This window comes from Puma concolor, chromosome D3 (assembly GCF_028749965.1).
Source record: "Puma concolor isolate L17-30 chromosome D3, mPumCon1.1.hap2, whole genome shotgun sequence".
NCBI lineage: Eukaryota > Metazoa > Chordata > Mammalia > Carnivora > Felidae > Puma > Puma concolor.
Window position 1 is genome coordinate 50051835 of NC_141678.1, and position 13722 is coordinate 50065556.

Below are 13722 nucleotides of genomic sequence, written 5' to 3' on the forward strand. Positions count from 1 at the left end.
TATTTCATTTATTTATTTTTAAAATTCTAGTATATTTAACATACAGTGTAATATTAGTTTCAGGTATACAATCTAGTGATTCAACAATTCTATACACTACTCAGTGCTCACGATGATAAGCATACTTTTAATCCCTATCACCTATTTCACCCATGCTCCCACCTACCTCCCGTCTGTCAACCACCATTTTGTTCTCTGTTGAGTCTGGTTTTGTTTGTTCATTTCTTTTTTTCTTTGTTCCTTTGTTTTGTTTCTTAAATTCCACATGAGTGAAATCATAATGGTATTTGTCTTTCTCTGACGGACTTACTTCACTCAGCATCATACCATCTAGATTCATCCATGTTGTCACAAATGGAAAGATTTTATTCTTTTTTATAGCCGAATAATTTTCCACTATATATATATATATATATATATATGCCACTCTTTTTTTATCCATTTGTCTAGTAATGCATACTTGGGTTGCTTCCATATCTTGGTTATTGTAAACAATGCTATAATAAACATAGGGTGCATATATCTTTTGGAATTAGTGTTTTTGTATTCTTTGGGTAAATATCCAGTAGTGGAATTACTAGATTGTATGGTAATTCTATTTTTAAATGTTTTGAGGAACATTCATACTGTTTTTCACAGTCACTGCATCAGTTTGCATTTCCACCAACAACTCAGGAGGGTTCCTTTTTTCCTACATCCTCACCAACACTTGTTGTTTCTTTTGTTTTTGATTTTAGCATTCTGACAGGTGTGAGGGGACATTTCATTGTGGTTTTGATTTGCATTTCCCTGATGATGAGTGATGTTGAACATATTTTCATGTGTTTGTTGGCCATCTGTATGTCTTCTTTGGAGAAATGTCTGTTCATGTCTTCTGTCCATTTTTAAATTAGATTGTTTTTTGTGTGTGTTGACTTGTATAAGTTCTTTATATATTTTGGATATTAACCTCTTATCAGATACATGATTTGAAAATATCTTCTCCCATTCAGTAGGCTGTCATTTTGTTTTGTTAATGGTTTCCTTTGCTGTGTAAGACCTTTTTATTTTGATATAATCCCAATAGTTTATTTTTTGTTTGTTGCCCTTGCCTTGGGATACATAGATGTAAGAATATTGTTTTGGCCAATGACAGAGAAATTACTGCCTGTGCTCTCTTCTATGATTTTTATGGTTTCAGGTCTCACATTTAGGTCTTTAATCCATTTTGAATTTATTTTTGTGTATGGTGTAAGAAAGTGGTCCAGTTTCATTCTTTACCATGTAGCTGTCCAGTTTTCCAACACCACTGGTTGAAGAGACTGTCTTTTTCCCATTGCATTATTCTTGCTCCTTTTGTTATAGATTCATTGGTCATATAATCACAGGTTTACTTCTGGGCTTTCTGTTTTGTTCCACTATAGCTTGTAATATATCTTGAAATCTGGGATTTTGAAACTTCCAGTTTTGTTCCTCCTTTTCAAGAGGAACAAAATTTCCCTTTTTCTTTCTTTCTTTTCTTTTTTTTTTTTTTTTTTTGGCTCTTTGGGTGTCTTTTGTGCTGCCATACAAATCTTAGGATTATTTGCTACAGTTCTTGAAAAATACAATTGGTATTTTGATAGGAATTGTATGAAATCTGTAGATTGCTTTGGGTAGCATGGACATTTTAACAATATATGCTCTACTCCATGAGCATGAAATATTTGCCCATTTGTTTATGTCATCTTCAATTTCTTTCATTAATGTTTTATAGTTTTCAGAGTGTAGGTCTTTCACCTCCTTGGTTAAGTTTCTTCATAGGCACTTTATTCTTTTTGGTGCAATTATAAATGGGTTTGTTTTCTTCATCTCTATTTCTGCTATTTCATTATTAGTGTATACAAATGCAACACATTTCTATATATTAATTTTGTACCCTGTGACTTTACTGAATTCATTTATTCGTTCTAAAAGTTTTTTGGTGTAGTCTATAGGGTTTTCTATATAAAGCAGCATGCCATCTGCAAATAGTAAAAGTTTTACTTCTTCCTTACCAGTTTGGATGCCTTTTATTTCTTTTTCTTGCCTGATTACTGTGGCTAAAACTTCCAGTACTATGTTGAATAAAAGTGGTTAGAGTGAACATTCTTGTCTTGCTCCTGCTCTTAGGGTAAAAAACTGAGAGGTTTTTAATATGATGTTAACTGTGAGTTTTTCATATATGGCCTTTATTATGTTGAGTTACCTTCCCTCTAAACTTATTTTGTTGAGGGTTTTTATCATGAATGGATGTTGTACATTGTGAAATGCTTTTTCTGCATCTGTGGAAATGATCATATGATTTTTATCCTTATCACATCCTCTTGTTGATTTGATGTATCATGTTGATTGATTTGCAAATATTGAACCACCCTTGCATACCAGGAATAATCCCACTTGATTGTGGTGAATGATTTTTTAAATGTGTTGTCGGATTTGGTTTGCTAATATTTTGTTGAGAAGTTTTGCATCATTTTCAATCAGAAACACTGGCCTGTAGTTCTTTTTTTTTATTTCTCTTATTTTGGAATCAGGATTTTTGGCCTCATAGAATGAACTTGAAAGTTTCTTTTCTCTTGTGTTTTTTGAAATAGTTCAAGAAAAATAGGTATTAACTCTTCTTCAAAGCTTTGTAGAATTGACCTGTGAGACTATCTGGTCCTGGGTTTTTGTTTGTTGGAGTTTGTTTTTAATTTCTAATTCAATTATATTGCTGGTAATTGGTCTGTTAAGATTTTCTATTTCTTTCTGATGCAGTTTTTCAGAAGTTATATGTTTCTAGGAATTTATCCATTTCTTCTAGGTTGGCATATAGTTTTTCATAATATTCTCTTACAATTGTTTGTATTTCTGTGATGTTGGTTGTAATTTCTCCTCTTTCCTTTCTGATTTTTCTTATTTGAGTCCTCTCTTTTTTTGATGAATCTGGCTAACATTTTATCAATTTTGTTTATGGTTTCCTGTTTTCATTTATCTGTTCTATTGTTATTTTAGTTTCTATGAATTTAATTCTGTTTTAATCTTTATTATGTCCTTCCTTCTACTGTTTTTGGGTGTCGTTTGTTCTTCTGTTTCTAGCTCCTATAAGTGTAAGGTTACGTTGTCTATTTGAGATTTTTCTTGCTTCCTGAGGTAAGCCTGTATTGCTATAAACTTCTCTCCGTACAGCTTTTGCTGCATCCAAGATTTTGGACCACTGTGCTTTCATTTTCATTTGTCTCATGTATTTTTTTATTTCCTTTTCAATTTTTTTTAGTTGACCCACTCAGTGTTTAGTAGGATGTTATTTAACCTCCATGCACCTTTGTTCTTTCCAGATTTTTTCTTGTGTTTGATTTTTAGTTTCACAGCATTGTGGTTGGAAAAGGTGTCTAATATGACTTCATTCCGTTTGAATTTGTTGAGACTTGTTTTGTGGCCTAATATGTGATCTATTCTGGAGAGGTTCCATGTGCACTAGAAAAGAATGTGTATTCTTCTCTTCTAGGTTGGAATGTTCTGAATATATCTGTTAGATACATCTGGTCCAATGTGTCACTCAAAGCCACTGTTTCCTTGTTGATTTTATGTTTATTATTGTATTACTATTGACTACTTCTTTTATGTTTGGTAATAGTTGCTTTATGTATTTGGGTGCTTGCCTCCATGTTGGGTGCATAAATATTTGCAATTGTTATGTTTTTTTGTTGGATTATTCCTTTATAATTATGTATTGTCCTTGTCTCTTGTTATAGTCTTTGTATTAAAGTCTATATTGTCCAATATAAGTATTACTCCACCAGCTTTCTTTTCACTTCCATTTGCATGATGAATGCTATTCAACCCCTTCACTTCTAATCTACATTAGTCTTTATGTCCAGACGACAATTTTTAAAGTTTGGTTAAATATCTTGACTGGAATTACATTGTGAAGGCATCAGGATATTTAACTAAACTTTAAAAACTCTTGTCTTGATACTTCTTCAGCTTGTGATGACATGAGATGTAAAATGCCTGCATGATGAGATGAAGTGAAGTGAATGGCATAGGTATTATGACATGGCATTAGGCTACTACTTGACCTGATGATCTGTCAGAAGGAAGATCTTCTGTTTCCAGACTTGTTGGCCACAGGTAAATGAAACTACAGGAAGCAAAACTGTGGATAAGGGGGGTGAAACTACCTGAGGACTGAAAGCGCATGAGTTCTTCAAATAAGACAGAAGAGCCCAAAGCAGTATGTTGAGGACTGAGCATTGGAAACACCATATTTTCATGCATAGAGGGATAACATCACGGTTCAGAGAAAAGAGGATTTTTTTTGTTACTCCTTGTCTAGCATCTATTCACTCTTCTGTTACTTTCTGCTGGGGGTCCACCTCTCCCCACCATTCAGTGTACTTTCACTGGCTCCGCCTCAGCTTAGGAGGCAATTGATCCAAATATTGCCAATCTGACCTCTACATTCTTGGATATGTTACTCAATTAGAACACCAAGTCACAGTGGTATTTTTACTGGGTGTTCTGGAAGAGTTTTGTGTTCTTCACCTCTGGATCTAAATCTATAAGCATGTGGATTCAGAACTTTTGGCAAGCCTTTTGAAACCATGAGTCAAACAGAAAAGCATCACCTATAAACAAAGAAAAAGCTAGTCCTGGTTACATCCCATGAGCTACGAGCCTTGGATAGACCTTCATCCATAGCTTTGTTCACATCTAGAATTTTTAGTTCTGTAAACTAATTGTTCTTACCCCAGTAAATGAATTTAGGATTTGGACTGTCTGTTACTTGAGACCAACTATAGTTGATATAGAACATATGTAAACTTTATTTTCTTTACTTTGTAGTACTGGGTGTGAAAAGCGGTAAGCAGGACATTGTTTGCTTTCTTTAAATCACTCTCTGAAATTTTAATAGTTGTCTTATGGGGGACATTGGTAGCCAGTTGCACCTGCTTCAAATGGTTAATTATCAACAGGGTTAACTCTTCTCATATGTGTGTATGTATGCATGTATGGTACATACATTTGTATATGTACACATGTATATATGTATTAACCTGTGCTTTTTCTGAAATGACAAACTCAAAATAATACCATGAAAATTATTAATTAATTATATAAGGTGACATGCATTTTAGACTGAGTTATAGAAAAGATATAAATAATTTAGTACTGTTTTGCTTATATAGGATTTGCTTAAAGTTTTCTGGGTATTACCATCAAGAATGAGAAAATCAATTCACGATGTTATTTCTCTTATAATTAGAAGCCACTCGTTCCTCAGCTGAGTGCTTCAAAATATCAGAGGAATATGATATCAAAAGCCATTTGAAAACTTCACTTGTGCTTTCATCACTTTATGAGTGACACAGATTATCAAATATCTCGTAACAATTCTTCAAATTAAATATTCCCATTTTGCAATTGTACTTCACCTACGGTTCTCATGTGCTTCACTGTTCTTATTGGGGGGCAAGAATAAACAGACACTGGTAGTCATATCATGTACAAATTGACACTGCAGAATTTTCTTTTTGGAATATATGCTTTCTAAAGTCGTAGGTTAGACAAGATAATGAAACAAAGTATTCACCAACTTGAGATTTGCAAGACTATAATTCTGGCTATTGAAATGGTAAGCATAAGGATGACATCTCTCAGAAATGGGAAAAGATAACATGTAAACGCATTAGTGAAATGTTGACTCCAATGTATTTTTATTTCCAGATGTGTTTAATTGCTTTAAATATATAAATGCACCACTAGGCAAAGCCAAAAGGTCTCAGTTTGGATTTTGATAAGTTCACTGATTTTCTATTGACAATAAACATTTAGGATGTTTCAAATTTCTATTTGGGAAAGGAAGGAAAGTTTTGCTATTAGGGAGAGATAGCCTATGGAAATGCAAATAAGAAATCTATCCTCATAGTTTGCTTTCACAGATGATTAAAATATATTTTATTAGGAACACTATATCTCAGCTACTAATAAATTCTGGCCACAGATTAGGGTCTCTAACCGCAGAGCAGAAGTCTCCAGAAAAGAGCCTCAGATGAAAAACCAAATGATCTCAGAGGTGGGAGAGGCCTTAGAGATCATCTGACCCAATCCTCTAATTTTACAGTTGAAGAAACTGAAGCCAAAAGAGGTTAAGTAACTTACTCAAGGTCACACCACTAATTATTGGCAGAGTAAGGAGCCAATAGGTCTCTATTTTATTTTTAATTCTGCTTCTGATGAACTTCATGACATAAACCAAATACCAAATTTCTTAGTACTTAAGCTGCTTCTGTTTAAAATGGAACTAATACCCCCTGATTTCTCCATATTTCAGAAGCATATTGCTAGAGTTGTGTGAGTCATGAGCAATGTATTTCAGCTTCTGTGAAAAGCAAACTATTCCTTACCAATCTATCAGTTAGAATTTTTTGATGACAAGCAACAGACAACACATCTAGCTTACCTAAGGAAAAGTGACTTGACCAAAATGATATAAGGGGGCTCAGAGACTAAGAGGAGATGTTGAATAACTGGCTTGGCACAGATGAGAATGAGTGAGCTAGAGAAGGTGTTGGAAGCGGGAATAGCTCTTAGCACCAATGCTGGAATGATTCTTTTCCAGCTGTCACTTCCATCAGTGTGGGCCTCCTACTGGGATCCAAAATTCTGGAAAGGAGAATTGATTAGCTCAGATTAGATCACAAGTGTATCTCCTTTCTGCCAACAGATCAGTGAGAGAAATCTATCACAAAGAGCTTCCAAAGCCCTGTTGGCTTCCTTAGCAAGAGGAAAGGGCACCCCAATTACTAGTCTGTGAAGATGACACACAAGAAGTTAATGGTAAATTCCCCAAAGAAAATGGAGATGATATTAGGAAGAGAAAATTATGTACTGACTAACCAAGAAAATAACAAACGTCTACTATGTCCACCATATTTAAGTTGACTGGTGAATTTTGCATTTGATGATATAGTGCTAGAAATCAAAACTATAAACTTAGGCCATGTGTAGTTGATATAAAATAGCAACTTGGTTTTGTTCTGATGGCCAGTTCAGAACACTCATCAAATCAATCAAGTTTGCCACATAAGAAAGCCATAGTCACTGTATGAACTTTTAAATGGTACATTTGCTGATTATGTAGGCACAACTTGCTTTCATGATTCTTTTAATACAGCTATCATGAATGTTAGCTAAGATTTAAGGGATAAAGACAAATGTTTCCATTTGAATTAGATCTAGACTCTAAACTCGGCACCTGTTGATCAAGAAGCCAGTACAACCTGATCTTCCACTAATTTGACTGAACTTAGTGTATAAGCATCTCAAAGTGACTCCTGGATCTGAAAGATATAGGACAGTGAATTAACTCCTCCAAATCAAGTTTAAATAGCTCATTTCTCCTGGGCTGCAGCAGCAATCATTTTATTAGAGAGACTGAGGACCTTGGGGCACCTGGATGGCTCAGTCGGTAGAGCACATGACTCTTGATCTTAGGGTTGTGGGTTTGAACACTATGTCAAGTGCACAGATTACTTAAAAAAAATCTAAAAAAAAAAAAAGACTGAGGATCTTAAGCAAAATCTTCTTTCCCATCTTTGGCTTAAATTCATTCACCTTCTAAGGAAAATAAAGATATTTTAAAAATATTGATGGTGTGAATATATTTTTCTTAAAAATATGTATGCACAAATTTGAAGATACTAAACTAAATAATATATAAAAGGGGAGTCCAAAGTATATTTATCTTTAAATATCATGTAAGGTTTTCCCCACTATTTGTCCCCAGCTCACATCCAAATTCCACTATACTTGGGTCACAGTCCACTTCAGGGGCAGCATGATCTTTTAAAGTGAGCAAGATCATGTTACTCCTCTATATGAAATTCTTCACTGACTCCTAATAACCTTCAGGTTGGCATGCAACTTCCTTTACACCGAGGCATCCAGAGCCCCTCAGGGTCAGCTCTCTGCTGGCTTCTCATCCTCCGCTGTCCTTACTTGCCACCCATGCACAGCTACTTGACGTCTCCAAACTTTGTCACTTAATCTCTTGCTTCTCCTTCCTCCACTAGAACTCTTCTCCTCCTTCTTTACTAATTCATTTCTCCTTCTGGTCTCCACTCCAGAAACCACTCCCTGATCCAAATCCCTTTTTGATAAACTTTATTCATTATGGAATTTTTAGCTCAGATGCCTTCCCCTCCAGAAACTTTTTTTGACCCTCCCAGTTTTAGGTAGGAGACCTCATCTATGTCCTTCTAATAACACTGCCTGCATGGCTGTCATCAAAGCTCTCACAACCCTATACTGCCACACGTATTAATGAATCCAGCTCCTTCGTGAAAACTGTGAGTCCTTATACAACAGGAAGCGTGTCTTACTCCTCTCTCTAGTCGCAATATCTGACACTGTACCTGGCACAAAACATGTGATAAATACATGTCTACTGAAGACAACAGAAGCACTATTTTAAGACTAAGGAGGCATCATTATTATGCTCATCCTCATCTCCCGCCATGATTGAAAGTAAGGGAAAGGATAACTACATCTTCTCTGCTTAAAGAAAAATTACAAGGGATGCTCTGCCATCACCACGTACAAAAGTAGGCTTAAGAGCAGTTCTCAGTCATCTGGCCTCCTATCTGGAATGGGTGATGATTCTAGGGCTTTCATGCAGCAGGAAAACCTCAGAAAACTTCTCTCACAGGCAGTCAGGGGATGATTTGGAAAGCATTGGCTTGGATTCTTCTAGAGTCTATGATAGAGGAACAAGAGAGTGCAAACACAGAGACCCTGGCCTGGTCTCGTTGTGAACTGATGTGATGGCTTCCCAGTGAAAAGCAAAAGACAGACACTAGGGTAGGCTGTGCCTGGTACTTTTTAGCAGCATAGAAGCTGTGGCCCCTTGTACACAAGGGCTCAAACAAACAAACAAACAACAACAAAACACAGAAAGGAACACCTCTCCTGTGATGCTTGCAAATAGATGAGAAGAGTTCATCAGGATAAACTAGAATGGAAGGAAAGAGCAATATTGTGACATTAAAGGCTACTAATCTTTAGATCTGTTTTCCTTTTTCAGACTTGCTAATGACATTGGTGAGGTTGAAGAAAGATGAGGTCAGCTAAATCAGCAAGTTCCTGGGTGTTGGCTGGCATGACCACCAGCATTCCTGTGCTTTTGTTTGCATCTTACGCAGAGCCTTTCTCCATTCTAATTCACAAGCAGCTGGTCCAGAGCTTCACACAATACAACATATTTTTAAAAGCTGGCATCATTTGGATTTTCCACTCACAGCAAATTTGAAAACTTGGCATTTACATTCCCTGAAGTATCTATCTCTAATGAAAACAATGTCAGAGCCTTAAGCACTTTGGCATTTTCTGGACACGCTATAAATATACAGGATATACTTTATCACGTACTGTATGTTAGAACACAGGGACAAAGAACAAGCACCAGGGAAAATGGTTTGAGGCGATCCTTTTAACATATTTTCCAAGGCCATTTCAAATGACTCCCTAGTCCTTGAACTCCCTGGTGATCATTTTAATAGCAAAAAAATACCATTTGGTAACTGGCCTGGACTGCAGGTTACATTTGGCTTTAGCTGATATAAAGTCTACTGTCTTTTGTTACTAAGGAGACAGTATTCTAGCCTATTATAAAGGTGTTTAAAGCTTTCCTAGTACCATATCCTTAAAACTTTAGAATGCTGCTAAGTATGTCTGTATAGGGTTTTTTTTTAACCACCTATCATTGAACTTCTCATACTCCTTCCATTTAACTAACCCTTGACTGCTGACTTGATAACATTAATCCTGTGCTGAAACCCTGGTCAACTAAAGGCATCTGGCAGGATGAGGAAAAGTACAGAACGTGCTCCAGATGAATACAGCTTCATCTCCTCATGGAGTAAGATCCATCTTACTACAACTCACTTCATTATCTGGTTGGGTGATTTCTGGAGCCAGTGAAAACAGGGCAAGACTCCTGGGGGCAGACACACTTATGAAAATAATTTTAGTCTCACTTCTGATCTCCACCCCCTCTTTTGAAACTTCAAAGAAAGCTGAGCAAGCTGGTGATATTCCAGGCTGGATGGCTGCCATTTGTGAATAGCCTTATAAGAACACTGCCCGGAGTTCTTCTGATTTGCCAGAATCTGTCAATCAGATACAATTATCAGACAGATAATGGAGTTGCTACTTGGAAGATGTCCCTTTATACAGCAGAGGATGCTCCACTTACCCAGGATGTAGTCACTGGCTGAGCAACAGCTTTGCGTGCACTGGATCAAGGTGTGGCAGTACCAGTGAATGCTATGGAGAACTCAGCTAAAACAAAGTGTCACATCGTGTGTCACCATGGAAGCAGCATCTTGACAGAGCAGTACCTGTGAAAGTGAAATGTTTAACGATGAATAATTGTGTCTGAAGCCTTCTTACTCCACATTTCCATGGAAAATGAAACCACGGGAGGCATGAAAATCTCTAAAGGGCCTTTATACATAGATTAATGTGGTAATTCTCTCATTACTATGTTCTGAAGAAGAGCTTCTTACACCAGGCTCTGTGTTTTGCCTTCAGTTATAACATGGCTTTGCATTAAGTGTTTTAATAAAATGTGAAATTAAATGATCATCCCTGGTGATATTCAGCCTTGGTTCAGGTAAGGAAAAAATGTAACTTCCACAGTACATGAAAGCCAAAGAGATTATTTCACCCCCAATGAAGAGATCATTGGTCAAATGACATGGTTTCCCATGAGTCTGCACCTTTCCATTAATTGGGAATTTGTTATTACTCTCTCCTTCACCTTTGAGAATTATATGTAATGTAACCAATTTATAGCTGTCGAATACATATGCTGTCAGAAGCTAACCAATGTGATTTATTCTTTTTTGCACATATAACCAGGTAGTATCGGAAAAGGCAATTATTAATAGTGATAGTTTATGCAATTTTTTAAACTCTCTGTGCTTCTTTCTGTTGTAACGGTTAACAGGAGACAAACAGAAGTTTCCACGAGCAGCATCATGTATTGACTGTGGACACATTAGTACTAAATGACATGAACAATAAAGGAAGACGGGATAGGACTCTTTTGTAGAAAAACTGATGAAACATCTTTTCATGTGACTCATTTCAAAATGATGAAACAGTGCTTCAAAACTGTTGAGATTTTTGTTTGTTTTTAAAGTTAGTGGTATTGACTAAAGAGCATGATGTCTATGGATCTCAGGGAAGCAGGAAGAATTTTTACAAACTGATGGTTCTCCAATTCTTTTGTCTAACGAGACAAAGCAATGCAGAGACTGACAAACCTGAAAGACACCACTACAATGATTGCATTCATTCTCAACCAAGTCTCATCATTGTTGCTCCCTGATGCTTACACAGAAGACTCAGCTCTGAGACCAATGACCTGAAGTGACAGTTTAGAACATGTTCTCAAAACTGAGACTTCCTGGGTTCGAATCCCGGTCTGCCACTTATTACCCTTGACTTTCCTCCAGTTTAGTTTCCTTGTCTATAAACTGATCATGCAAATTTCCTATTCCCATATGAACATGAAATGACATACTATTGATTAAGCACTTAGGACAGACCTTGGGATATGGTAGATGTTCCATAAATGTCCATTGTGGTCAGATGTAGAACACTGAACTCCCATAAACTCGAACTCTGGTCTCTAATTTCATGACAGGTCATAACTGATTTATCTGGACAATGGTGTAATTCCCCTAACTAACACATATGTCTAAGCAAGGAAGACCTGGAAGCTGTCACATTGAACTCACCGTTTTGGAGAATGTCTGGGGTCCAATCTGTATGACACACTGAGTAAGTTAAATCTCACCAGTGTCTCTCTGGGCCTCAAGGACATTGTCCATTTTAGCACAATTGAAAGCTCTGGCTCTCTGTGGAGCCTAAGCCAAGACCTAATGACTATAGTGAAATGGCTCCCTGTGGTAGATTTCATGTACAGGTGCTTCATTTGCATTCTGTAAGTGAGAATAAAGAAAATAATGACAAAAAATGCAAATAATCCTCTGTGGTTATAACAAAATCACTTGTTATTTTCCCCTTTTCCTTCATCTGGCTACAGCATTATACAGTGACTCGCACAAACAATGTTCTCAAGAGCTATTTGTAAAGTAAATTAATAAATACACAGTGTAGTCCTGCACAAGAAGCACACTTATGGCTATGTTGTTTTCACTGGGAGTTTAAAACCAGGTTCAGGGGTGCCTGGGTAGCTCATTTGGTTATGCATCTGACTCTTGGTTTCGACTCAGGTCATGATCTCACGGTTCATGAGTTCAAGTCCCATTCGGGCTCTGTGCTGACAGTGTGGAGCCTGCTTGGGATTCTCTCTCTCTCTCTCTCTCTCTCTCTCTCTCTCTGCCCCTCCCCTGCTCACACACAATCTCTCTCTCAAAATAAATAAATAAACGTTGAAAAAAATTTTAAACCAGGTTCAAGCCTCTAGGGCACACACACACACACACACAAAGTTCTTTGCATTATGTGCCAAATATGTATACCAACTGATCATTGGGTAAAAAAAAAAAAAAAAAAAAAGGAATCTGCTGATTACAAAGCCAGATGAGAATGTAGAATTCACCTAAACAACATGCACACGTTACATATTTTAAAATGAATATTTGACATCTAGGATTGTTACATTATTAACTCAAGGTCAAAAAATAAATTAGGGGCAGAGCTAGAATTAAAACTTAGACTCTGTCCAGACCTCCATCCACTCCATCATCCTGCCTTTATTGGTAACATTACTCTGAACTTGCTTTCAATTATTCAGATAAATGCTGAGTGAAACCTTGTGAGAATCTGACAACATACCCTATCTTTATTTCTTGCCCCAACATCCCAGACTAAGGTCAGATTGTTAATCTTGTATTACTTCTTGATTCAGAAATTGACACACAGTTTAGTTCTTTCCAGAAGGATTAATGGGTTTGCCTTGTGTTAAAAGATATTTACACCACTCTTAAAAATACTGAGTAGCATTACAGAAAATAAATCAACGGAAGTTCAAGTTACCTTTCCAATATCAACCATATGTTGACAAGTCTGTCCCTTTCAAATTACAAATTGTTAAGAACTGTCTAGCTGGTTGCAATTGTTAGTTTTCAATGCAAGTCTTCTGTGAAACCATTACTTCTGCTAAAGGGATAGTTTGTTTTCTGCAAAAGATTTATTTAAATTTCTTAAGAAGTTTTGTGTGTGTTATATTCAATTTTCATGCACTATTATCACATCATTCCTAGTACCCTCTTGTCTGGCAAATTTGCTCTCTCACCTTCTGATAATATTTGGACATATTTCTTTATATGTTTAAAAATGTGCTAAAAGGAAAGTCATGTCTTCATTTGTAATCAAAATTGTTGCTCATCAATTAATGAGCCAGTTCTTAATCATGGTAACTTCTGCCCATTGGAAAAAGGAGCATTTTGGCTAAAAACCCACTGCTGCCACCTAGTGTTACTGGACAAGCACTGCCTCAGCTTGATCCCTTGCCTTTGTGTGGCAGAGATGCCATCCTTTGTATTGAGAGGGAGAGAGAAAGGATCAGTTACTTTTGCAATGATCTTAGTAATTAATTATTTAGGAAACTTTTGTCTCCTTCTATTGACTCTTTTATATTTGAATAGTCTGGGTTCCAGACATGCTTCTTTAATATGTTTGGCATTTGAATTCTTTGAAGACTTT

At 36.4% G+C, this 13722-nt stretch overlaps 1 long non-coding RNA gene across 2 annotated transcripts in view; it reads right to left on the minus strand.

The window, feature by feature from the left end:
• LOC147575559 (uncharacterized) overlaps positions 1 to 13722 on the minus strand; it is a 265631-nt gene that overhangs the window by 182146 nt on the left and 69763 nt on the right. For both annotated transcript variants that reach the window (XR_015242511.1, XR_015242510.1), the window contains one exon: positions 10238 to 10382. This is a non-coding gene — a long non-coding RNA (uncharacterized LOC147575559). The remainder of the gene's footprint in view (positions 1 to 10237; positions 10383 to 13722) is intronic.